The sequence below is a fragment of the Alexandromys fortis genome, unplaced genomic scaffold (genome assembly GCF_014885135.2).
Source record: "Alexandromys fortis isolate MF-2015 unplaced genomic scaffold, M_Fortis_MF-2015_v1.1 scaffold_95, whole genome shotgun sequence".
Classification (NCBI taxonomy): Eukaryota; Metazoa; Chordata; class Mammalia; order Rodentia; family Cricetidae; genus Alexandromys; species Alexandromys fortis.
This window is the reverse complement of record NW_026067990.1, coordinates 237,746-264,759: the sequence shown is the minus strand read 5'-3', so window position 1 is coordinate 264,759 and position 27,014 is coordinate 237,746.

Genomic DNA, 27,014 nt, shown 5'->3' with positions numbered 1-27,014 from the left:
TTGTATTGTGAGATTCAGTACACTGTTGGAACACTGTGTTTTGTCTTCGCAAACATTCCTAGATATTAATCCATATCCCTTTCTTTGGTTTTTTTTTTTTTTTGGTCATTATTTTTTAGTTTCATCAAACAGGTAGAGACAGCCTGAGTGTCTAATACAAATATGGGTTTCTGTTAGAACTTAGTTGTGATAGTGGCTACTGTTGCCCATTAGCATAGTTTAATGTGCCGGTATATAACAGTATTTCTTGTTAAACGGGGTGATTCTTGTCTAGGGAAGCACAAAGGACATCAGTTCTCCTTAAATGATTCTCTTTATTGAAAGTGGATTACTATGTAGAACATGTTTTACCTCCAAGATTCTAAAATCTTAAATGTACGATCAATTTTGTATAATCTATGGTGCCTATAGTCCATGAATTAGAAAGTAAAATTTTTATATGCATGGACTGAGAACTGAATATAATACAGAGGAAAATGATATAAATAATATCACAATCAATTTGATCTGAGAGATGATATAAATTACATTTGGCTGTGCTTTTCTGAAGCTCTGATTGAATTGTTATGCACGAGATTTCTCAGCAGATATTGCTTTCACTTCAAAATAAAAAGACAACCTCAATTGGAGGTCTAATGCACTTTCATATCTGATTTTATCACTAAGTAAAATGAGAGGTCTAACGTGAGAATAGGATGAAATAGTGGACAAGCTCATTCATGTCTTTATTGCTACACATTTTTCTGAGTTCCTCTTGTAATATCTTAAAGAACTTACTGCCTTTTAAGCATTTACAGTGGGAGAACAAACATAACTTCATTATTCAGTAGAGTTGTGTTTAAAATTGAGATTATGGAGTTTTAGTAGAAACAACTTAAGATATGATATAAAAATAGTAAATAATCTAAACTTCTAAGAAAATGTTAAAATGAGTGTATATGTGTATATATATAATTTTTGGTTTATTTTTTATAATTACCAGTATATTTATTAATTTTTGTGTGTTTTTTGTGTGTATTTATTATTATTATTATTATTAAAAATTTCTACCTCCTCCCCTATTCCGATTTACTACCCCAATTCCCCCACTTATCCTACCCCTCCCTCTCCAGTCCAAAGAGCAGTCAGGGTTCCCTGCCCTGTGGGAAGTCCAAGGTCCTCCCCGCTCCATCCAGGGCTAGGAAGGTAAGCATCCAAACAGACTAGGCTCCCACAAAGATAGTGCATGCAGTAGGATCAAAACCCAGTGCCATTGTTCTTGACTTCTCAGTCAGCCCTCATTGTGCGCCAGTTCAGGGAGTCCAGTTTGATCACAAGTTCCATCAGTCCCAGTTCTGCTGGCCTTGGTGAGCTCCCAATAGATCAGCCCCACTGTCTCAGTGGGTGGGTGCATCAATTGCAGTCCTGACTTTCTTGCTCATGTTCTCCCTCCTACTGCTGGTCATTTGGACCTTGGGAGCTCAGTCCAGTGCTCAATTGTGGGTCTCTGTCTCTATCTCCATCCATTGCCAGATGAAGGTTCTATGGTGATATGCAAGATATTCATCATTATGGCAATAGGATAGGGCCATTTCAGGCTCCCTCTGGTCAGCTGCCCAAGGAACTAGCTACAGACATCTCCTTGGACACATAGGAGCTCCTCTAGAGTCCAGGCTCTTGCCAACCCTAAAATGGATCCCCTAATTGAGATATATACTTCCTTGCTCCCCTATCTACCCTTCTCACATCCCAACCTTCCCATTCTCTCAAGCTCTCCCTATCCTCTCCATCTAACATTTCTTTCCCCATCTCCGCTTACCCCCACCCCCAAGTTCCCAATTTTTGCCTGACCATCTTGTCTACTTCCAATATCCAGGAGGATAACTATGTGTTTTTCTTTGGGTTCACCTTCTTATTTAGCTTCTCTAGGATCACTACTTATAGGATCAATGTCCTTTATTTATGGCTATAATCCATTTATGAGTGAGTACATACCATATTCATCTTTTTGGGTCTAGGAGGTTGAGCATGTCAATTATGAGTGAGTATATCCCATGCTCATCTTTTTGGGTCTGGGTTACCTCACTCAGAATAGTGTTTTCTATTTCCATCCATTTGCATGCAAAATTCAAGATGTCATTGGTTGGTTTTCTTTTTTTTTTTTTACCGCTGAATAGTACTCTAATATGTATATATTCCACATTTTCTTCATCCATTCTTCCATTGAAAGGCATGTAGGTCTTTTCCAGGTTCTGGCTATTACAAATAATGCTGCTATGAACATAGTTGAACAAATGCTTTTGTAATATCTTAGGGCATCTCTTGGGTATATTCCCAAGAGAGGTATTGCTGGTTCCTGGGGTAGGTTGATCCCGAATTTCCTGAGAAACCGCCACACTGATTTCCAAAGTGGTTGCACAAGTTTTCATTCCCAACAACAATGGATGAGGGTACCCCTTCCTCCACAACCTCTCGAGCAAAGGATATCAGTGGTGTTTTTTGATTTTAGCCATTCTGACAGGTGTAAGATGGTATCTCAAAATTGTTTTCATTTGCATTTCCCTGATCGCTAAGGAGGTTGAGCATGGCCTTAAATAAGGAGGTTGAGCACGGCCTTAAGTGTCTTTTGGCCATTTGAACTTCTTCTTTGAGAATTCTCTGTTCAGCGCAGTGCCCCATTTTATAATTGGGTTGAATAGCATTTTAAAGTCTAGTTTCTTGAGTTCTTTATATATTTTGGAGGTCAGACCTTTGTCTGTTGCGGGGTTGGTGATGATCTTCTCCCAGTCAGTGGGTTGCCTTTTTGTCTTAGTGACAGTGTCCTTTGCTTTACAGAAGCTTCTCAGTTTTAGGAGGTCCCATTTATTCAATATTGCCCTTATTTTCTATGCTACTAAGGTTATATATAGGAAGTGGTCTCCTGTGCCCATGTGTTGTAGAGTACTTCCCACTTTCTCTTCTATCAGGTTAAGCGTGTTCATATTAATATTGAGGTCTTTAATCCATTTGGAGTTGAGTTTTGTGCATGGTGATAGATATGGATCTACTTTCATTCTTCTACAAGTTGACAACCAGTTCTGCCAGCACCATTTGTTGAAGATGCTTTCTTTCTTCCATTGTATACTTTTAGCTCTGCTGTCAAAAATCAGGTGTTCATAGGTTTGTGGGTTAATATCTGGTTCTTCTATTCAATTCCATTGGTTGAGTTCTCTGTTTTTATGCCAATACCAAGCTGTTTTCAATACTGTAGCTCTGTAATAGAGTTTGAAGTCAGGGATGGTAATGCCTCCAGAAGTTCCTTTATTATATAAGATTGATTTGGCTATCCTGGGTTTTTTTTGTTTTTCCCTGTACCTTCTTACCCTTTTCATCAGCTCCAATAATTTCCTCAATCATTTCAAATCTTTTTATTATTGTCTCTCATAATGCCTGAATATCCTGACCTTTATATGTTTCTAGTGATTTCCCTAAGGTATCAATTTTCTGGTCCTGATTCTGCACCTGTGATTCCATGATTTTAATGCTTCCCTTCAAAGATAACATCTCCTACTTGATCTTTTCTTGGATATTATGTAGATTGCCATCCTGGAGGTACAATCTGTCTGTTACCTTATCAAAATTTTGTGATAACTTCTGAACATCAAATTTAACAATATGAACCCTTTCTGGTAACTTCCTAGTAGCCTTAAATATGGAGTCAATTTTGCCTATCATAGTATCCACTTGCTCAGATAATCTTTGATTTTCTATTATATTAATCCTGTCAACTAGTGTCATATTCTTCCTTAATGATATAATAAGGAGAGGTAAACTTAAACCTAACAACCAGTAAATTGAGATATTTCCAGAGACACATAGGCTTCGTGTAATGCTTTCCATTGTGATAGTGAAAAACATAGCAAAATTCCCATTATAAAAAAATTGCCATTTTACCTGTTATCTAGCAAATGGTACTGTTTCTGAGTCATGACTAGAATCAATGCAATGGTGACATGATATCAGTCACTTAAAATAAATCTCACACTGGCTCAGAACTGAGAGATAGACAGTTGTTTATTTAGGGGGAAAACTTACAAACCAAGATCCTCTGCTTGAACAGCAGATGGAGATAAGATCCAAAACAATCCGAACAAGCAAAATGGAAACCAAGGGGATGAGAGAAGAGGCCAGACATGCTTCTACATCTGGGTAAAAAGTTTATGAGGCCACGCACCAGTAGGTGGGTAATTACAAGCTCTTAAACCTCCTACAGAACCTATGCCCATACAAAAAACATATATGAATGTTTACGATACTTTCCTTTTTAAGAACAAAGAACTGGGTACAACTATATATTCTTCAACATTTAAATGAAATTTTAAAAGTGTTTCAGCGACACCATATACTTAGCAAGAGGAAAGCATGGATTATTGATGTAAACAACAATCTGGATTGATTACTCACCCCCATAACACTGAATTTAAAAAGTCTCCTTAATGAATCTTTGAGAAGCACAAAGTTAGATTGAATCAAAGGTAGACTTTAATCTTTTTTTAAGTTATATGATTTACTTAAACTTTTCATTTTTGAAGCAAAAATCAATAAGGTCTTGCTAATTTAAATTTTCAGATCGCATATAAGTAGTTTTATTAATATGCTTTAATGTAATCCACTTTCAGTAGATTGTCACTTCATGACTACTGACCACACAACACACACACACACATGCACACACACACACACACACACACACACACACACTTTTGAATGTCCTAGCGAGAGTAGTGTATTGTACATTGAAAATAGTAATCTCATGCCTTCCTAGTACTAAGGGAAAATATTCAATGTTTTTTCAAAAACTGTATATGTTTTAGGTTTAAATATGGTAGGTTTAAGTATGGTAGAAAACAATTAATTTCATCATATTTCTATTCAATATCACAATACTTCAGATGATTCTGGCTTAAAATTTAGTATCCAGGATGAACATATATTTAAAGTTACTCAGGTTATTTATCCAGTTCACAATCTTAAAACTTTTCCTGCTTGCAGGTATTGCTCCTTTCATCTTCAGGTGCAATTTCCTTTCTTTCTCTTCATTTTCCCTTCTTTTCTTGTTATTTTAGAACTTTTCTATCTTTTCTTTATATATTTCTTTTTATATCTCTTCCTCTAACCCTTTCTCTCTCCCTTTCTTTTTCATTTATTGTTATTCCTTAATATATTTTTGATGCATTCTAAGGGATTCACAAGCAAGAGAGTTGAAGTTCCAATCCCAGCAATTATGTAAAGGCATTGTATGGTTCCAAACATACTATATACTATAACCACAGCACTGAGAGAGAAAAAGATAAAGTTACTGGGCCTTGCCGGCTATCAGCCTTGCCAAAAAATGAAAGTTTTGAGTTCAGCAAGATATCCTACATCAAAGGAATAAGGAATGATAGAAGAGAACATCTGATTCCCTCCTCTAGCCTTCATACACATGTATACACAACACACACATATGTATACACATATATCACTTGAACACATATACGCATGTTCAAACCTCACACGAGCATACATACAGAAAAGAAAAAGGAGTGTATTACAAATATCATACACAGTAGTAAAAAACGTACAAATGACAGTTCCATTCAGCCTTATAGTCAAATTACCAGCAAGAGGGAGGACAACTACCTACAAATCAAAAGAAATTTTAATGGTCTGTTGTGTAGATGACATTATCTTATATGTAGAAATGTTATTAAAATTATTTAAACTGTTTTAATTAATAATCCATTTAAATAAGATTGAATAATCTTATTAACATAACTAATTTACATAGCTAATCTCAGCTATTCAGCTGTGGTTGCATGCACTAGGTCTTAACAGGATTGAATCAAGAAGGGTCTCAGGGAGCACTACCATTCACAACTGGATTATTTGCTTCTGGTATATTCAGGGAAAGGGAAAGTCATTGTTTTTAACTCCATACTGGTGACCACATCAGACAATGGCAATCAGTGTGGAGGTTTCTGTAAAAGATAAAATTATATCTACCATATATCCATCTATTCCACCCCTTAGTATAAACCCAAAGTTCTTTACATGCAATTCCACAAATATTTAATAAGCCATGTTCATTATTGCTCTGTTCACAATAGCTAAAAACTGGAAACAACCTAAATATCATATCCTTCAGCTAATAACTGGTATATATACATAACAGAATTCTACCCAGCTACAAAGAAAAAAAGAAATTGTGAAAATTGTCCAAATCTTCAGATATGAGTATATAACCTAGAGTGACAGAAAAAAAAAGAGAAAAATGGAAAGGGACCATGGAGGGACAGGGAGAATAGCATCTTTAGAGAGGGGCATAGAAGTAGGCAGCCGCTATAAAAAATGGAGGCGACATTAACTGGGCATGAGGGAAGATGATTAATATAGGGGAGAGTGAAAGCAGAATAAAGAACACTAAAGATGCTTGAAGGATCTACACGGCAACATATTATTTCTTAAGATTAATAACATGTGAGTTTGTGTGTGCATGCATGAATGTATGCATGCATGCATGTGTGTGTGTGTGTTGGAGTTATGCCACATGGGGTGATGATGCTCTACTCATGAACCATGCACCAAACAGCAAAACCCCAGTACCAGTAATGGGAAATCCGTACTCAAGTTGTTCGTCAGAGGAATACATATACATGTACACACACACACACACACACACATATATATATATATATATGTAAAATGACTTTATACTTTTAAAATGAAGAAGAAACTTTTCTCATTGGTGAATCTTGAAGACAATAAAAGTTCCATATAATATCAGAGGCACTAAGTTAAAGAACTGCAAGATGTAAAAGTTTTTAAAGAAATTTATAAAGTGAAAAGGGGAAGACAAAAATATGAACATTCAAATAATCTGAAATCTTGACACTTCATCTTATAGGAATCCTGAAGTGCAGTTGCAAATCTCTTCCTGATTAAAACAAATCCTCACCTCAGTTTTATTTATCTCAAACCTTATTGACAACACATGTTTGGCTTGAACATTAAAAAAAAGAGAAATACTGTGTGAAAAGACAAAGAATGTTGTACATGGTCATTCTTGTCTGTCATACCAAGGGAATATCTTAGGAAGATAGGCAAGGGAACTTCATTAAGTTCATGGCAGCCTGATCTACGTGCTGAGTTTCAAATTATCTTGGGCCTATATAATGATCCCTTATCTCAAAAAGAAAACAGCAACAAAAAAAAATGAACAAACATCTGAATGAGACATACAGGTGACACATTTTGAAATTATACGAAATCCAAGCTAATTTTTAGTAATACTTAAGGGTCCCTTAAATAAATATTCAGAATATAAGTTATAAATTATTATACTTTAAACCAAATTTACCTTAATCACCTTACAAATAAACTAAAACATAAGTTAAGGACAGAATTTGTCAGAGTGGACTTTGAAAAGGACCCAACTTTACAGTATGTGCATGAAATCAATTTAAATGTAAAATCCTCAGACACATAAATAACCAAATGAGTGAGAAAATACATCATGATTGTCTGTAATAAAAATCCATCTTCTGGGGGTTGTGGTGTTAGAATGAGACCTCCATCTGTTGCAGAAAGTACTACTGGTTTGTTTCTGGCCTCCCGCCTAGCTTAGACCCGAAATAATCACTCAGAAACCATATCATTTAAACCAGTGCTTGGCCCATTAGCTCTAGTTTCTTATTGACCAACTCTTTGTATTACCACGTGGCAGTGGCTTACCAGCAAATTTTCAGCATGTCTGACTCTGGCATGGCTCCACGGCATCTCTCTCTGACTCAGCCCTTCCTTCTCCCAGCATTCAGCCTAACTTTCCCTGCCTACCTAAGTTCTGCTTTGCTATAGGGCCAAAGCAGTTTCTTTATTCATTAATGGTAATCACAGCACACAGAGGGAAAGCCCACATCATATATGTGTAAAAGCAACTGTAGTAACAATGCACTTTCTTCAAGATGGGAAAAAAGCACGAGTAGCATGTTCTGCTGAAGAATATTCACTTGTTAGAATGCCTGAACATACTTCCACATAAAACAAAGGTGGTTTTTAGATCTCCACTGTGAGAATTTGACACAGTTCCCGGAGAGAAATTTTATTAATGTGGGATTCTCCATCCAACTTCCAGCAATAGTAAATAAGATAATTTATTGCTGGATCCAGGGGTAGGTTGATCCTGAATTTTCTGAGAAACTGCCACACTGCTTTCCAAAGTGGTTGCACAAGTTTGCATTCCCACCAGCAATGGATAAGTGTACCACTTTCTCCACAACCTCTCCAGCAAAGGCTATCATTGGTGTTTTTTATTTTAGCCATTCTGACAGGTGTAAAATGGTATCTTAAAGTTGTCTTGATTTGCATTTCCCTGATCGCTAGGGAAGTTGAGCATGATCTTAAGTGTCTTTTGGCCATTTGAACTTCTTCTGTTGAGAATTCTCTGTTCAGCTCAGTGCCCCATTTTATAGTTGGGTTGATTAGGTTTTTATGGTCTAGTTTCTTGAGTTCTTTATATATTTTGGAGATCAGACCTTTGTCAGTTGTGGGGTTGGTGAAGATCTTCTCCCAGTCAGTGGGTTGCCTTTCTGTCTTAGTGTCTTGGGAATATACCCAAGAGATGCCCTATCATACAACAAAAGTATATACTCAACTATGTTCATAGCAGCATTGTTTGTAATAGCCAGAACCTGGAAACAACCGAGATGCCCTTCAATGGAAGAATGGATGAAGAAAGTATGGAAAGCACGAGTAGCATGTTCTGCTGAAGAATATTCACTTGTTAGAATGCCTGAACATACTTCCACATAAAACAAAGGGTGGGTTTTAGATCTCCACTCTAATATATATATTAGAGTACTACTCAGCAGTAAAAAACAATGATTTCTTGAATTTTGCATGCAAATGGACAGAAATAGAAAACACTATCCTGAGTGAGGTAAGCCAGACCCAAAAAGAGAAACATGGGATGTACTCACTCATATTTGGTTTCTAGCCATAAATAAAGGACATTGAGCCTATAATTCGTGATCCTAGAGAAGCTAAATAAGAAGGAGAACACAAAGAAAAACATAAAGTCATCCTCCTGAATATTAACCTTCATCAGGCGATGAAAGGAGACAGAGACAGAGACCCACATGGAGAATCGGACTGAAATCTCAAGGTCCAAAATCAGGAGCAGATGGAGAGAGAGCACGAGCAAGGAACTCAGGACACACTGAGACTGGGGATGTTCTATCGGGAACTCACCAAGGCCAGCTGGCCTGGGTCTGAAAAAGCCTGGGTTAAAACCGGTCTCGCTGAACAAAGCGGACAATGAGGACTACTGAGACCCCATGAACAATGGCAATGGGTTTTGATCCTACTGCACCTATTGGTTTTGTGGGAGCCTAGGCAGTTTGGATGCTCACCTTACTAGACCTGGACAGAGGTGGGTGGTCCTTGGACTTCCCACAGGGCAGGTAACCCTGATTGCTCTTTGGGCTGATGGGGGAGGGGCACTTGATCGGGGGAGGGGGCAGGAAATGGGAGGTGGTGGCGGGGAGGATGCAGAAATCTTTAATAAATAAATAAATTTTAAAAAAAAAGATAATTTATGTACTTATAAGACGGTTGCTCTATAAGGTTTATCTTTAGTCGGCCTTTTATTATTTTGAAATGATCACTGTTAAGATAATATAAAAGGAGAAGGATTTGTTTTGATTCAGTTCATGATTTGCTCACTGTGTTCTTATACACTATGTGGTGGAGAGTAACATCATAGTGGTAGTATAAGATGACAGAGCTACTTACTCTATGAAGGACAGGACACAGAGAGACAAACAAGAAGTAGGTCAAAATACTTTTCATGAAAATGTTCTGCTTCCTCCAACCACATAATACCCAATTCATGCTTGAGATCTGGACAGGGTTCTCAAACGAAGAAATAAAAATGACTAAAAAATAACTCAAAAATATTTATTATCCCCAGAAATTAGGTAAATGCAAATCAAAACAGCTTTGAGATTTTTACCTCACCACAGTCAGATTTAGCAAAGACCAACAAAACCAACAACAACAAAAAATGCTAGATGGGATATGGGGGAAAGGGAACCCTCATTTACTGTGAGTGGAATGGCAAAGTGATCCAACCACTATAAAAATCACTGTGGAGAATTCTCAGACAGCTAAAATTAAGTCTACCATATGTTCTAGACATACCACTCCTTGGCATATGCCCAGATGACTGGATATCCTACACCACAGATGCTCAGCCATGTTCATTGCCTCTCTATTCACAACAGGTTGAAAATGGAAACAACCCAAATGCCCTACAACTGAAGCATAGATAAAGAAAATGTATGCCACATATAAACTATAAAATTGTATTTAGCTGTACAGAAAAATGAAATCATAAAATTTTCAGGTAAGTGGAGAGAACTAGAATATATCATATTGAGTGAGGTAAACCAGACCCAGATAGAAAAATATATCATACACTTCCTCATCTGCAGTGCTCAGCTCCAAATCTTCAGTTCTAAGTATAGTTTTCATGTCTCATCAATGAAATCTCTCTTTGCAACAGATGGAGACTTAGTTACTGTTCTATAGCAATGAAGAAGCAGGAGGACCAAAGCAACTTATAAAAAGAAGTATTTAATTGGGAGCTTGCTTATAGTTTCAGAGGGTTAGTTCATGACCATTATAGCAGAGAGCATGCCAGTATGTAGGCAGTAATGGTACTGGGGCAGTAGCTGAGAGATTATATCTGATTTGCAAGCTGGAGAGAGAGAGAGAGAGAGAGAGAGAGAGAGAGAGAGAGAGAGAGAGAGAGAGAGATTAAATCTGGCTGTTATAGGCTTTTGAAACCTCAAAGCGCACCCTCAGTGATACACTTCCTTCAACAATGCCACACCTCCTAAAAGTTCTATTAACTATGGACCAATTATTCAAACTTATCAGCATATGGGGGCCATTATCATTCAAACAACCACAGAGACCATAAGAGAAAACCACAGCCAAAAAATGTAGATAACAAGAGATCATCTGGTGCCCAATTTCAAATAATATACCTATAACACAATTCTCACATATAAGGCTCTGGGATATTTGCAGAACAGGGGCTAAAAAAAACTAAGAGGCATAGAAATGGTGCATTTATTATGAAAATGTCTCCTACTAATGTCAGAAAGCATGCACCCATGAATTTTCATCAACAGTTGCCAAAACAAGACTTGAACAATGATGAAACCAATGAACTTGTTAACATGGAAGAAGTAAAGCTCACAGAGCCTCAGCTACAGACTAAGAAGTACAGGCAATTGGAAAATGCTGAGAATGGAAAAAATGGTCTTCCCTAAGCAAGGGCTTCTGAAATTGGTTATCAAATACTAAATGGTCAGCCCAGAGATCATGTATATACAAGTAGCATTATATGGACCGATCAGGATGCATTTATAACATATAAATTTATATATTATATAATAGTTAAAGCAAAAGAGGAAATAAATTTGGTAAGGAACAAGGGACACATGGAGGGGTTAAGGCAGAATTGGATGTGGTAAATAATATAATCATAATTTATAAACAAATTTAAAAGTGTTATATAAAAGAAATTAAGGTATACCATACAGAAAACTGATCCTTAGTTCCTTAGTTTGAAAAGTAATGCAAACGTTTCTGGTCTTATGGTGCTGCTCCATTGGAACAACTTTCCAGGATGGAACAATCTATGATCTGTGCTGAATTGATTGAACCTCACAAGTATTAAAGAAACTTTTTTACTTCATTAAAAGTTTCCGTGTAATGTAGAATTTTTTTTTAAAAGAGAAACCTGGAGTAAGTAAGAAAGAAAAGTTTCTAGGTTGAATCAGAATTATCAAAACAATTGTTAGGAGAAATATTTTTGCTTACATTTGGAAATTTAAATTTATCTCAGAGCACATGTTTTGTCATTAATAAATGAAAGAAGTGTTGATACATACTTACATAGCAATGATATATTTTGGGTCTTATTGTATCATGTAAGTAGTATATGTTATCAAATTTAACTGAATAGAGGAAAAAAAAAAAACAGAAATGTCAAGGTCATGGAGAACCCCTGGGATTTTGCTTAACAGTTTGATCATTTATGTTTTTAAAAAATAAATCCTGGAATTAGATTATAATAGCAAAAATATCAAATATACAAAATATAATATATATAATTTGTAGTTACACGTGTAAATATGAAATAGACAGGAAGAAGAGTAAAATTGAAATTTAAGGAAAGGGTGGAAAAGATATCATGGTGAGTGAAGATGAGTAACTGCATGAATTGATGTAGAATCTGACACTTTCCTAGTAGTACCAAAGTAAAGACATCTTTGTATGTTACTATGCTTTGCCAAGATGACCACACTCTATTTCCCCAAATCTGTAAAATGGTTAGTTTACGTGGCAAGTGAGACATTTTAACTGTGATTAAAACAAGGGGTTTTTAACATGGAGATGTTATGGTTTAGTCATTCTAAGAGTATTTATAAGATGACTTAAACACCATAAAGAACAGAAAAAGAGAGGGGAGAATAAAACAGATATTGGAATGGTTTATTTTAAAGATGGAAAAAGGAATCATTATAAAACGAATAAAAGAAATTTCTATACAAGTGAGAAATAAATATGCAAGAATATTGATTTTTCTCTTGAGTCTCTAGAATGAACCACATCATGATTTTTAATGGGATTAATTTCAGATTCTTGGCCTTCAGGAGTGTAAGGTAAATCTGTTTTATTTGAAACCAAGTTTGAAACAATTTAGCAGTAATTTTCATCACATCTAAACTTTTATATTTGCATAGCTTGTCCTAGTTGAAAATATTTTTTCTTTAAGTTATAAGTAGATTTGATGGAATGACTAAAAGATGTACAAAATGCAAAGTTCACTAAAGACAGATAATTACTTGAGCACTTAAGGAACACCTGCAAATGTATTTGTGCCCTATATAAAAACTCTTTTGTTGAAATTCTATTGTAGTATAACACCAAAACTTGACACACATTTAGGGCAGTGTGTGTGTGTGTGTGTGTGTGTGTGTGTGTGTTTGTATGTGTGTATTGCAAAAGGAATTCATGAATTGTATATTTAATACAAATTTAAAATTGACTAAGTTGTTCATGATGTTTTCTTTGCATAGAGCAGCTGATGTTACTACATATTTATGGACTCTAAATGAAATATTACTTATAGAAGTTGGAATACATCATATTCTATACTCCAATAGTGAAAATGTATTTCAATATATAAAAACATGATTGAAAGTTAATCCAAACTAGTTCCTCTGAATGTGGTTGACAGTTGCATGGCTGGGGCAGACTGAGGGACATTTCCATAGCTGACCTTTGACACTGCTGTTCCCACAATTCATTCATATTCTCTCTCATATTCATTTTTGTTTTATTCTGAAATAAGATGTCATTGCAGCTCAGGTTGATCTTGACCTTAATTTGTGACTCAGGCTATCCTCACATTTGCAATCCTACTGCCCTAGAATCATGAGATAAACAATGCATACAACAAGGAACAGCCCTTAATTTTTACTAATGTGCCATCTATTGGAGTTGTCACATTCAGTTTCTAATAGCACTCAATTGGCTCATTTTTTCCCAACTGTTTTCTGTTATCTGTAGTGATATTTATTTGTATTTTAATAAAATAAAGTCTTGCCTAAAGATAGTAGAGTAAATCACTCACACTGTTCAGGCTTACAGACCAGGCAGTAGTGACACACACCTTTAATCCCAGTAACCATACTAACTTGCCAGAAAGACCAGGTAGTATATGCCTTTAATCCCAGCCCTAGAGAAGAATATACAATGGGAGGAAACAGTTCTCAGACACAGTCTCATTCTGAGATTCCTGGAAGCAGGATAATCATTTTGCACTGAGGTAGAGGGAAGACCCAGTGGCAGGCTGTTTTGCTTTTCTGTCCTTCAGGTTGAATCCCAATGTCTGTCTCTGGGTTTTTATTAATTGTGTTACTGTGGTCCCCTGAAGTTTCCAATTAACATTTCTAAGCATCCACATCATGGTTAGAAAACCATTTCCTCAGTCTGATATTTTATTGTCCAAGTGCCAAAATTTGTCTGAGTATTGTAATTCTCAAATTCAAATATACTTTGGCAACATTTCCATTCACCCACATGCCTCGTGCTAATTATTTTAACTGGGAAGATTCTCTTAATGAAGAATTATCTATATCAGGTTGGTCTATGGGAATGCCTGTGGGGATTGTCTACATTTTAATTGATATATGAAGACTGACCACACTGCTGTTCTGTAGCCAGAGGTTTCTAAACAGGAAAAGAGAGGAAAACCATGGAAGGATGCATTTGTTCCTCTTTGCTTTTGACTCTAGAGGTGGTGCCTTAAGTTTCTGCTTCACTTATTGGCAACAACGAATTATAACATTGAATTGTATGATGTGGGAGTGATTTCTTATTAATAAAGAAACTGCCTCGGCCCTCATAGGACAGAAAATTAGGTAGGCGGAGTAGACAGAAGAGAATTCTGGGAAAAAGAAGCTGAGTAAGAGTCGCCATGATGCTCCCACTCCAGACAGACGCAGGTTAAGATCCTTTCTGGTAAGCCAGCTCATGGGCTACACAGAATATTAGAAATGGGTTAGAACAATATGTAAGAGCTAGCCAATAAGAAACTGGACCTAGCCGGGCCAGGCAGTGTTTGAAAGAATACAGTTTCCATGTAATTATTTCTGGGTATAAACTAGCCATGCGGGCGGCTGGGTGCCGGGGACGCAGCCCCGCCGCTCCTATTTCAACAATTGTAAGGTAAAGAAACCCTTTCTTCACTAAGCTACTTTTGTCAGGAAATCTTATCACAGCAACAGAAATGAAACCATAACATGATCATATGTAAGGGCTATGAATTCTAAACATATAATTCTAGTGCTTTCTTTTCCAGCTTTCAGACTCAATTTCCCCATAGCCTCATAATAATTTTTATTTAATTGTTTTTTTTATTTTATTTATTTATTTATTTTTGGTTTTTTTCGAGACAGGGTTTCTCTGTGGCTTTGGAGCCTGTCCTGGAACTAGCTCTGTAGACCAGGCTGGTCTCGAACACAAAGAGATCCGCCTGCCTCTGCCTCCTGAGTGCTGGGATCAAAGGCGTGCGCCACCATCGCCCGGCCTTATTTAATTGTTTTTAACAGATATTTAATTTAATATATCTAAGAATTAAAATCTTGTTCTTTTTCAGTCTTGCCTATCTTTGTAAAAGGTACCTTTTATCAATGAAACCAATGACTCAAATGAAAAAGATGAAGGACCTGCTCTGGTCTTATCTCTCACCAAAAATTTACCATTAGTCTGTGTAAGCCCTGCTTTTAAATTGTGTCTCTAATCAATTTATTTCTTACTGCATCCTAGTACAACTGAGTCTAATTTTTCATATGTACTATAGCAAAATTTTGATACATTTCTCTGTTTCTAAAGTTTCATGTTTTTGTATGTATTAGACTTTAAGTAGAAATATTTTCACTTCAACGAGGGATATTAGTATATGAAACATGAATAGTAACTTGAAATATGTCTCTATATTAGGTTTTGTATAATTATGCTTTTATTTTATGAGGACAACATCTTAAATAGCTATAGACTCAAACAGGATAAAACACATGGACTAGAATTTTGCATAAAAATAGCCAATTTTCAAATGCTTAAGAAGGAAGAAATTATAAATTTTGTATACTTTAGTTTCGTTGCAGTTTGTTCCTCTGTATTATTGTGTAGTGATAGGGTAATGTATGCCAAACACTCAATTAGTCATACAAACATGTTGTTCAGTACTAGATGGATGGCACCATACAGATTTAAATTCAGTAAGAGCTGAAAGTACACTGCAGATAAAATTCTTTCCCATGTGACTGATTCTTATCTCTTATTTACAGCAATCACATGAGTAACACAAAGTAAGCATCTAGCCAAACACATTATGCTTTATGTCTTTTCCATTTTTCAGAGATATATGTGTGATTTCTTCTTTTACTTTATTTAGATGTTGACTCTTAAAGCACATCTACCTGACTAACGATGAAATTATTTCTCAAAGATAACTTGAAAAAAAATTCATTTATATAGCTTAAATATTCATTTATCTTGCTTTAGTTTTCTCACTTAGCTTAACAGTTTCTCAAAAATATATGCTATATTTGTCTGTTAATTAACTTAAGGCCTCTTCCAGTCAAAAGAAAATGGTTTGAGAAGTTGCTCTGTCTTGTTCACTAATATGCCTACAGTCTCTACAGTCTTGCTATAAAACAATCACTTAATGAATTTCTATTAAATACATGGCAATAAAGATTTTAAAGGGTACATTAGTGGAAAAAGCTATATTTAATCAACAGTTTAGAGACTTTTGTAATAGTTTGTGTGGATAGCTCTGGATAAAGGCAGAGAGGTTGTAAAAGAAACTGTACTTGCATAGAGTACAGGTAATTTAATGGTTATTGAATCACACACATGGTGAAGTCAAATTTAATTATAAGGGGTTAAGTAAAGAAATCTGCAAAGATAATTATAACATCCACACAGAAATTCACTTCACTAAGTGTATCAAAGGACTAACTCTACACCACATACTGTCCTAAAGTGTGAAGACAACAAAGACAAAAGAGAAAGTGCACAATATAAAAATTGTTAATGTACCAATATTAAAGGATAGAATCTCAAAAAAAAATTCTAATGCAATAATGGCTATTTGCATAGGGATCGACACACTTTGCACACCTTAATCCCAGCACTTGGGAGACAGAGACAGGAGAGTCTCTGTGAGTTCAAGGCCAACCTGTTCTACAATAGCTAGTTCCAGGACAGCTATGACTGTTTCACAGAGAAACCTTGAAACCTTGTCTTGAAGCACACACACAGAAAAAAAAAAAAAAAAAAAAAAAAAAAACAAAAAAACACCTCTACATATTTACATATTAAAAGAAATAGAAAATAGAAAGAGAGATCTTGGAGTAAGGAATGACAATAGCTCTGATTATGGTGGGTTTGAAACTAAAAGTAAAGATTCTAAGAAGCAGTTCACATTTTCTGTAAACTACGGATAAGATTTTAGCTAACTATATAGAGTCATCAGAGTTATGGACTGGAAGACATCATGTCAAAAGAGTATACAAAGAATCATGATGTACGGACAGTATAGGTGTGTAAATAAAAGCTACAGAAGATATTCTTTTAAAGAAGGCTTCTGATAGGAGAAATAGAAAGGGAAGTTGACCAAAGCTAAAGTAACAAACAATTTCAAAAAGTGACAGACTGTCAGAATGAGAAGGTATCTTATAAGAGGTCACTCAATTTGTTGAACTAAATTAACAGCAACTTTAGGTATTTAACCCATCCTTCTATTCATTTGCTCACTAAGTACTTACTAAGTACCTGCAACTTTGATCAATTATCTTGAACATTGCTGCCTATACAGTCTTTTCCTCATGTTGTCTTTGATCTACTTGGAAAGGTAAACATTAAACAATCAACCAAGAATTGTTTGGAGGCCCTGCTGATCAGACATTGCAGTCTACCATAGCTGCAATTTTCTCTAAGCTGGGGAACATGGAGGACTTTTTCCCCAACAGCACAAGCTTCTTACTCTCCACCTAACCTCATCTGGAGGATGACTCTACTCCAAGGATGCCTGACTTATCTCAAGCATTACCCTTTGTCACAATTTCCTGCAAATTCTCTTCCACTGAAGACCCACATAGAAATTAGGCAAGTGCTCTGGTAGCTTTGATAGGGCCGTGCTTCCAGTAACCAGCTATATGATATGAGCATGCCACTTAGTGAAAATGAGGGTTTGTCCCTAGGCTCCTAAATCCTATCTATTTGATATATTCTGGGGGAAAAATATTGAATTGATTCACTGAAAACTGTCTATTAGAGGCCTGTCTACATTTACCCACAGCTGCCTGGACACTGTTCCCTGATTCTGCTCCCTCCAACCTCATGAACCAATGCAGCCAACTATGCCAAAGAAGAAGCAGAGCCACAAAGCAGTTATTGACAGTTGGTAGTTTCTGGGAGAAGAAAAATCATTTATCTTCAATAGAGTAACTACCATCTCTAAGACCGGCTTTATCCTCAGGATCAGTTTTGAACACAAAGCAGACTCTACATCTTTCTTTGTTTGAGTTTGGTTTTAGTTTTTGTTTTATAAGAGAGGGACACATCATGAAGTGGAGTGGGTAAGGGAGGGAGTTTCTGGGAAGAGTGCAGAGGGTAGAAATAATATGATCAGTATATTTTGTATGGCAAGTTTTAAAAATAAAAAATAAACAAAACATGAGACACCACAAAAATGCTAGTAAATACCAGCTTTAATTCATTATTTCTCTCATGTGCTCTCTCTCTTCTCACTTATTGCATGTGTTTGAGTATGAACAAAAATCACCCACATAAAGCTCCAGAACCTATTGAATAATCTTCAGCCACACAATAAGAAAAATTAAGGGAGAATATCTACAAGGAAAATAAAGAATCTGTTCTGCCATTGCCATATCTGAGGTCACAGAGCTTTCTAACAGCAAAATAGAAAGGGGGAAAACTGTCAGTATTGCTCACACTATGGGAACCTTCTTGGTGTCATTTGCCTCTTCCACAGAGAATACTAGAGCTTCTTTTCACTAGGTAACCAATAACAATTATTATTAGCATACCTGTCTTAAAAGAAATGATAACAGGACTTTTTGTAGTTTAAAGAAACAGATACTTGTTAGAGATATAAAGGTACTAAATTATAAAGTGTATTGGTACATGTAAGTGTAAAATCAAATCCAGACTATTCTAGTATTGTATGGGTAAAATAAAAATGACTTATCGATGTTCAGTGAGCTGTATGGAAGTTGTCCTCAGGGACTCACTCACTGTCAGTTTTCAGAGAGCCGCCTTCTGTCCTAGTAACAGCCTGGATAATAAGGGACTCTCTATGGGACCTCTTCAGCCAACAACTCAACCAACAGCAACCCAGTCCCACAACTGAAAACCTTGTCTAACTACAAAAATGGCCAGTTGAAACTCTATATCCTCAATTAGTAGGAGTCCTTGCTAGGGCCACCTTCATAGATTCCAAGCATTTATAATTAATAAGAACTTTCTGTGTTGTTTTGTTTTTTGGACCTGGCTGATGGGACAGATTGTTCCATCTACCTGTGGAAATCCTAACAGTTGAAGCCAGCGTTTCTCTGACTACTTGCCTGCTCTTTAGACTCTTTTCCTGCTATTGGGTTGCCTTGTCCAGCCCTGTTAAGAAGGACTTCCTCCTTGTTTTATTGTGTCTTGTTTTTATCCTGCTTGAATATAAACTTTTGGAGGCCTACTTTTTTTCTTGGGGAAATGGAAGGGGAGTGGATATATGGAAGAGGGGAGGTAGGAGTGTAATAAGAATTCTCGTTGGTCTCAAAAATAAAAATCCAGAGTTTTGGGTAAATGCTTAAAATTGGGGTAAATACTGAAAGATCAGAGAAATAAAGGAGCCAGCCACTAGAGAGATGTTTTACCTCTACTGAATCTTCAAACCAAAGTAGGCAAGATTCTGTCTCCAAGAATACACAGAGTGCCCTGAGCTCCTGTCTTCTCCCGCCTCATATTTTTCTCTTTGCCTAGCCATATCCCTTCCTGTCTCCACCTTCCTAGTACTGGGATTGAAGGTGTGTGACTCCCAAATACTGGGATTAAAGGTGTGAGCGACCACAGCCTGGCTCTGTTTCTTCTTTAGATTAGATCAATCTAGTGTAGCCCAGGGTAGACTTGAACTCATAGAGATCCTTCTGCCTCTCCCTCCTGAGTGTGGGCATTAAAGGTATGTGCCACCACTGCGTTGGCCCTGTGAGTAACTGGTGGCTTAGCTCCACACTCTGATATTCAGGTCAGTTTTATTAGTTAGATCACAAACAAAATATTACCATGGGGGGGGCGGATTAAGGAGTGGCGGATAGGGGAAACTGTGGTTGGGATGTATTGTATGAGAGAAGAATCTATTTTCAATAAAGAAAGAGAGAAAAAAGGATAAAATAAAAATTACTTATGTCTTTATTAAAGAAGTTAAAACACCAACTACAAAGAATAACACAAGCTACTATAAGTAACCCAGGAATATATAATATAAAATAATATATTGCAACATCAAAAAATAAAGCAGGGCAGTGGTGGAGTGGTGGTGCCAGCCTTTGATCCCAGTACTCAGGAAGCAGAGACACAAAGATCTCTGTGAGTTCAAAGCCAGCCAGGGCTACAGAGTGAGTTCCAGGACAGGCACCAAAGCTACACAGAGAAACCTTGTCTCGAAAATTCCAAATAAATAATTAAACAAATAAATGATAAATAAACAAATAAATAAATGAGAAAAGTGGAGTAAAATGTTATGTGATAAAAATTAAAATAGCATCTTAAAATAGCCGGCTGAAATTATAAAATAATTTATAGAACCTTCATAGTAACCATAAATTTGTAATAGATAAATAATGAGGAAATTTCAAATAATTGAGGCATAGCATTAGAAAACTCATTTGATCACAAAAGAAGACAAGATAGTCAGAAAAAAAAACAAGGATCTAAGATAAATAAGCAAAAGCTAAATCATCATGGACAAAATGGTGTTATCCAGTTCTTACATATAAATAATTACCATGAAAATAAATAGATAAACTTTTCCAAAGAATTACACAATGTGACTAGAAAGTTAAGAATGGACAAAAACACCAGCTACATGAAGCCTACAAGACATTCACTGCAACTTTGTAGCACAGGTAGATTGTCTCTGAAAGGCTAGAAAGTAGAATGTAAAGCAGCAGAATCAATATAAGTAAAAATCTATAACAACTCTAAAATAGCATGTGTACTTGAGGTCACTTAAACACATTGAAACAAATACTTACAGTATGTTTTCACTTCTCCAATAATGACATTAAGGGTTAATTATGGACAGGCATCTGTATATATTTATTTGAGAATTATTTGACTGGTTTTTTGTGCATGTGTAAAGAGTTAGTATTGTTTCTTGTTATTAAATCAGTATCTATGTCTTTACTCTGTTTCCTTTGATGTGAAAAACCTGGAAGACTGACAAAATTTCATATGTTGATTTTTTACTGTTTCTGTCTATTCTTCAGGGTCATTTTCAAGATGAAATCATTCTGTAGACCAAGGTCATAGACTATTCTGCTTGTTCTTTTTAGCTAGCAATAACGATACTTTAGCTAGACTTCACTGACAATGAAACTGCTTCTGTATAAAATTTCCTGTTCTATTTAAAGCAGTTTTACAGTTTCTGATTTTGAATTCAAGTTTCTAATATATTTTAAGCTTATTCTTGTACATGAAAATGAATGAGACACAGGTTAGCTATCATTTGCCTGCATATGGATATCCAGTTTTATTCAACATCTTTTATTATGTTGTCCCTTTGGCATCTTGGTAACTATTTCAAATTCACAGTAATCATAAATTCATGGGTTTATTTGTAAGATCTCTTATTTCATTGCTCTATGTGTATGTTTCTATGTAAATGCCATTCAGTTTTGTTTATTGTTACATTATAATATAATTTGGAATACAATAAGCCTTCAAGTTTGTTCTCTTTGATTAACATTGTTTTGTTTATTTGAAGTTCTTTAAAGTTACATACAAATTTTGACTTTGACTGATTATCCAGTTCCTGTGAAAAATAACATGAGATTTTGACAAGTATTTTAAGTTTATTACTAAGTAGTATATGATTTTTAGATTATTGCAAATATAATTGTTTCAATTTCTAATTTTTATTTTTGTTGTTAACACAAAAATGCTACAGATTATTGTATAATGATTTTGTAGAATGAAAATTTATTGAATTTACTAGTTCTCTTTTAGGTGGACTCTCGGGTTTTTCAAATATAAGAGAGCACAGCTTGGAGGCAAAGACTCAGGGTTTATTTGAATACCTCTTAGGTCAACAAATGTAATTTTATTATTTATAAATGGTCACTATTACGAATCAACTAGAAAATACTAATTAAACCACAATGTGACCTCTAATACCCACTTACTAAAATATGAAAGGCAAGTGTTGATGAAGACAAAGAGATTTAGAAACCTCTAAGCATAGATAGTGAGACTACAAATGAATATATGTGTGAAATATGTAAGACTACAAATGAGTATTGTGAAAATACATGCAAGTTTCCCATAAAAATGAAAGAAAAGAATTACTATATATCCATCACTGTCACTTCTGACTATGCATCCAAATGAACAGAAATAAGAGTATTAAAAATCCTGCACTCATATTGATTACAATACTATTTACAATATTATTACAATATTATTTGGTAAATGAGTCTAAGTATTTATCAATGAATGAGTGGAAAATAAATTAGCATGTAGATAGATAGATAGATAGATAGATAGATAGATAGATAGACAGATAGAGAAAATGTGTGTATAACATTACCCATCTCAACAAATATGGGGGACTTGAAATGCTATCATTTTTTAAAATTTATTTCCCTTCTTTGAGCATTTATTCTTTTTTCATACAGTATATCCTGATTATAGTTTCCTCTCCTTATACTCCTCCCAGTTACTCTCCAACCTTTCTTCCCCTCCAGAGTCTACTCCTTTTCTGTCTCTCATTAGAAAAGTGTAGTAGGAGCTGTGGGCTGTGTTCCCAGTGACCAGCTGCCCGCCTAGTTTTTACCTGAAATAATTACACGGAAACTGTATTTTTTTTAAACATTGTCTGGCCCTTCAGTTTTAGTCTCTTATGGCTAATTTTTATTTCTTGTCTTAACCCATTTTTAATAATGTGTGTAGCACCACGATGTGGTTTACCAGGGAAGATCTTAACCTGCATCTGTGTCAGGTGGGAAAATCATGGCCACTCCCTGACTCGGCTTCTTTCTCCCAGCATTCTGTTCTGTGTACTTCACCTATCTAAGCTGCTGTCCTATCAAAAGGGCCAAGACTGTTTCTTTATTAACCAATAGACATATGACCCTCTTTCATCAGAAAAGAACAGACTTTTAGGAGATAATCAAAAATGACAAAATAAAATATAAGATAAAACAAAAAAAATCATATCAAAGTTAGACAAGCCAAACCAACAGTACAAAGAGACCTCTAAAGAAGGCACAAGGATCAGAGACCCTCTTGTTTACATTATTGGAAGTCCCATAAAAATACTAAACTGAAAGCCATAATATACATACAGAGGATCTGGTGCAAACCCATGAAATGTTGTCATTTTTAATCCATCATTAGAAGATAATATGTTAAATGAAATAAACAAACATAGACCAAATGTTAGAACACGGTCCATGAATGAAGCTTTGAGATTTCTGAGAGCTTGTGAGAAAACTTTAAGTAAACAAAGACTTGTAACTTCTGCTTCTTTATAGTACAAATTTGTTCTTAGAAGGTAATTTCATGCCTTTCATGGGAATAGTAAATATGAGTGGGCTTTGCTTCAGACTAATCATCATCTTATTCATTTTTATTCAGAATTATGTTTCCAAGCATGAGTTGTTCTCATGACTATATATAGCCCAAACTCATGTGACCTTGTCCTTTTTAACTTTGCTCATGTAACCTTGTTTAACCCTCAGAATGTCCTCAGAATATAAATTGTCTGATGCCCTGAATAAAGTTAGCTATTACTTGAGACTTTAATCCACTTCAATTTTAGGACAGCTCACCCAGGATCATACTGCCAACTAAAGCAGTAACAGACAATTACTATATGATATAGCCTATAAGTGTATTGTACAAGACAAAATTATAAAAGGTATGATGTATCAAAGCCTAGGGGAGATAAGGAAATATAGGTCAAATTATAAAAAATTTTAGTAAGGGAGGGGAGAATTATAGAGATCTACTATTCTTTATGATGACTACAGATACTGACAGGATATTATATTAATGAATATTTTATTTTGGGTAAATTTTATGTGTTCTTAACCACAAATAGCCCTAAGCATGTGAAGTAATGGCATATTAATTAACTTGATTTACCCATTTATATTGATGTATGTGTATATATAGATTATATTATATACATAATTTTATTTAACAGTTGAAAATAAATCATCCATATATAATTGCATATTGTGAAAATCACCCAGATAACTAAAGTAGAGGGACTTGTGAAAGAAATCTTCAATGAGGTCTACTTTAAAATAGTGCTTTAGAGAATGCCACTGTTACAACAGACTGAAGTTTATGATGCCCCAGTCATAAGACACAGTGTGATGATAGTATGAGGTGTGGTTTTTAGAAAAGTTGAATGTCTACTAGGCATATATTTGCTATGAGGATGTTGTCCTTAATTTGACAACAATTCTGCCATAATTCAGGAACTATATCTATTGTTTATTTGTAGTGCTTTCTTATTGCACCCTTAATGAGCTAAAACATCTCTTCAAGAAAGTAGCATTTAAAGTTTATTACTAAAGAATGAGTTAGGATGATCTGATAGTCAAGAGAGAATATTGAATAGTATGTACAAATGTTTTTTGCCAGTGTATTTTCCTCACATCAAGAATAAGGAAATTATAACAGTATTTTGACATGTCAGCCTATTGGGATGAAGATCAGATTGCTCTGCAGTTAAGAGCATATACAGCTCTTGCAAAATACTTGAGTTCAGGTCTCAGCACTCATGTAAAGTGGGTTACAACTTCCAATACCTCCAGCTCCATAGAATCCAATGTCTTTGGTTTCCTTAGGAACCTTCATTCATGTGTACATGCCTATACACATATGCACAAAATTTTAAAGTAATCAAAAGTATGTTTAAAAAGGCATCCTAGCTATAGTGAATAACATTACTAGCTGCTATTATATAAAAAAGAAGTATTAAGAAAAAACTGTATCTTTAAGTTGTTTAAACTATTTTTATTTACACATATAAAAAACAAAGGATAAAATACTTACCTAGTATGTTAATATCTCTGGTTCTTTCTAAAATCCAATTGTAATAATTAGAAAACTCAGATTAGAAAAAAGAAGGTTGAAAGAGAAATGATAAAGACATTTTTTCAAGAATTTAGCATGAGTTCATTGAATTTTGAGGATAAATCAATTGAGAAGTTTCATGAGATATGTAGGATATGGAAAATGGCAGAAGGGACAAATGAGGTACATTCTTACATATTAATGAACTCCTTCTGAAGCATTGTCTTGTGCTTTATGTCCAGAGAACTGGGATCCTATACTTTAAACCATTTTTTACTACATTGCATTTTTAATGAACTTTAATCTAGATACCACAAATAACTAGCTTTATTATTATTATATGAATTTAACCTAGCATACAAAGAACTAAAATGGTACTGCAATTTTAAGAATTATGAAAATCGGATACTGTAGGTAGGACAAATTTTCATTGAGAATATAGAAAGCTCTAAATAAATGAGTTTTAGAATAGTAAGATAAATTCAGCAAATACACTGTTTACTTTCTTCCTTCCTCCCTTTCTTTGGGTTAGTTTTCCTTTTTTCTTAACCTGAGTTTCAACAGATAGGCACATAATAAGTACCCACTGTTTTGTCAAAGACAGTACAGGATGTGAGGCTGAATGATTTGTAACATCTGTCATCCCAATAATCACCAGAGTCTATTTGGATGATCTCACTGGTAGATTAGTGTTCCCTTCCTCTGTCATTGCTCCATGTATAGCCCTCCAACTTGGATGATCTCACTGGTAAATCAGTGTTTCCTTTCTTTGTCACTGCTTCATCTATATCTTTCCAAATTGTCACAATTTATGGAAGAAGACAACCTTAATTGATGGGGGAGGGGCAGTCTTCAGTCAAGGATAAATGAGTAGCTGTACTCAGCTCTGAAGATCCAAAAACAGTACAGAGGTCAAGACATGAAGAGTAGTTTGCTATATTCTCCAGCATAAGTAATAATACTGAAGAGGTTAGAGGATAAGTTGAATTCTATCTCCTCCATTCTTATTATAAAAGCAGCATTTCTTCCGTTAGAGACATTTCTGCTATCCTCAATGCTGACAAAAATAATGTACAATATAATGGAGAGATTAATAACTCCAGATTTTTTTATTAATTTTAAACTTGGAATTATATCATTTGGTTCTATTAGCATTCTCTTGTTTATTATCTTTAACTGTGTTGCTTATAAATTAAGCAGAAATCTTTGCTTATATTTGAAAAGTCTGAATAAGCAAAAACAACAAATAGAGAGTAAGCAAGGAAGTATACAAGTGTGGCAGAAAGGAATAAATATAGTAAGGATGTTATGTGTATAGGTAAAAAAAAAATAGGAACTCCCTTGCTCTTGGATTGGGAGGATTAACATAGTAAAAACGGCAATTCTACCAAAAGCAATCTATAGATTCAGTGCAATCCCCATCAAAATTCTTCACAGATCTGGGGGAGACAATAATCAACTTTATATGGAAAAACAAAAAAAAACCTAGGATAGCCAAAACAATCTTATATAATAAAGGATCGTCTGGAGGCATTACCATCCCTGACTTCAAACTTTATTACAGAGCTACAGTATTGAAAACAGCTTGGTATTGGCATAAAAACAGAGAAGTCAACCAATGGAATCGAATAGAAGACCCTGACTTTAACCCACAAACCTATGAACACCTGATTTTCGATAAAGGAGCTAAAAGTATACAATGCAAAAAAGAGAGCATCTTCAACAAATTGTGCTCGCAAAACTGGATGTCAATCTGTAGAAGAATGAAAATAGATCCATATCTATCACCATGCACAAAGCTCAAGTCCAAATGGATTAAAGACCTCAATATCAGTCCGAACACAATGAACCTAATAGAAGAGAAAGTGGGAAGTACTCTACAACACATAGGCACAGGAGACCACTTTCTATGTATAACCCCAGCAGCACAAACATTAAGGGCCTCATTGAATAAATGGGACCTCCTGAGACTGCGAAGCTTCTGTAAAGCAAAGGACACTGTCACTAAGACAAAAAGGCAACCCAATGACTGGGAGAAAATCTTCACC